At 43.8% G+C, this 1,744-nt stretch overlaps 1 long non-coding RNA gene across 1 annotated transcript; it reads right to left on the bottom strand.

Annotated features, from left to right (window-relative positions):
• Positions 1–227: 227 nt before the first annotated feature.
• On the bottom strand, positions 228–652 carry LOC101465727 (uncharacterized). The gene is made up of 2 exons (XR_013094330.1): positions 518–652; positions 228–267 (listed from the first exon to the last, which is right to left on the bottom strand). It is a non-coding gene; the product is annotated as an uncharacterized LOC101465727 (long non-coding RNA).
• Positions 653–1,744: the final 1,092 nt, after the last annotated feature.

Raw genomic sequence — 1,744 nt, forward strand, 5'->3', positions numbered from 1 at the left:
GAGGGATGACGCCTTGCTGGACATGTTGGAGTTGATTAGACGACTGCTGGCTCACTGCTGTATGCCGTGTTGCTCCCAGGCGTAGTAGTGGTCAGCTTCACTCTAGTGTGCGATGACTGCGTTATCTTTGTTCGTGCGGATGACGCCGTTTTACTGTGCCGTTACGGGTGCATGTCTGATGCAAGGGCGTGAACACCTTTCTCATATCACCACTCTGAAGACCGATGGGCGTTGTCAACAGGTTTACTGACATTCAAAAGGGTAAAACTAGAAACAAGACAAAAAATACAGTCAAGACATACATAAGCGTAGCATAACATACATTTATACACCGCAATACTAATACACAGCATACGTCTAATTATATAAACTTTTAAACAACTACTGAGGCTATCTCAGATGACCTCCGACATCGCGGATAGCTAGCTTAGCACCGAGATTAGCTTTACGGTCAAATACTGCGCTAGCGGCAACATAATGTACAAAAACAAGTTGTAATTTAACTTTAAGTACATACCGGCGATACAACCGTAAACCAAAGATGTAGACAGTAAATTTTCCGACAGGACACCATAAGCCGTGTGCCGATATGTCTCTCTTTCTTTCGCTCGCTTCCTTTCCTTGAGCTGACTTCCTGTTCAATAAAGTTGTTTCAAAACAAACCATTTCTACGGTGCATTACTTGAAACGACCACAGAGGACGCTAAAAACACATAACTAACAACGTACTGGGAATAATATTTTAGTGATACAGAACAATTACATTGTATATGTTGTTAAGATAAAAGGTATGCTATTATACAATCCAGCAGAACGTCACTGAAAAAAACTGCAAAAAACTTTGAGTAATTTATTTTCTAGCATTGAATCTAACACAATCTGACTAAACAATAATATTCATGCAGTTGTCTGTGATGGTTCTCAGTCACAGGTCATCGTATGCTAAGGTGCTTGCAAAGAAAAGCATCTGGATTTCTTTAAATTGCTTGAAGACGTTTCACCTCTCATCTGAGAAGCTTCTTCAGTTCTAGGGTCAAATGGTGGAGAGTCCCAGATTTAAGCCCGGGGGGTATCCCCCCCAAAGACGGACAAAAGGACCCCCTTATGTTCCTCTAATCACCTGAGCCAAGGTGTGAAAGCGGGTGTGGGTCCCAATCAGCCAGGGTTTCGGGTGAGCTCATTGTGAAACCTGGCCCCACCCTATCATGTGATTTCCTGAGGTCAGATGGCCCAGGATGTGAGTGGGCGTTAAGGCATCTGGGAAGGGATCTCAGAACTGGACTATAGGGCTTTGGAGCGTGATGTCACGGGGGTGGGCGTGGAAAGGATTTTGGCCCGATCCGCCATTTTGGGGGTCTAAGTGAAAAAGGAGTGAAAGCATAGCCATGGTTCGTTCTTGCTGTGTGGTCGGCTGCAATGTTCGATCGCACGACCGACAAGAGAATAAGCTTGAAAAGGGTTTGTCTTTTCATTCTTTCCCAACCTGGAAGCAACATGAGGCAGCTCGTGTATCGATGTTACCAAACGAAGGCGTTTAGCCTGGATAGCAGCTGTGAGACGAGCTGATATCAGTTCTCTTCCATCTCCAAATATCTGTTGGTGCTCCAGACATTTTCATTCCGGTAAGTTCTAAATATGTTCATATCACTCTTTATAGCCTATTAGTTTTATTTTCGATGCGCTCTGAGCTCATAGCAAATTAGAACAAACATGCTACTGAGTGATTTTGCAGAACTACCTTCTA

Source organism: Maylandia zebra, linkage group LG2, assembly GCF_041146795.1.
Source record: "Maylandia zebra isolate NMK-2024a linkage group LG2, Mzebra_GT3a, whole genome shotgun sequence".
Taxonomy (NCBI): domain Eukaryota; kingdom Metazoa; phylum Chordata; class Actinopteri; order Cichliformes; family Cichlidae; genus Maylandia; species Maylandia zebra.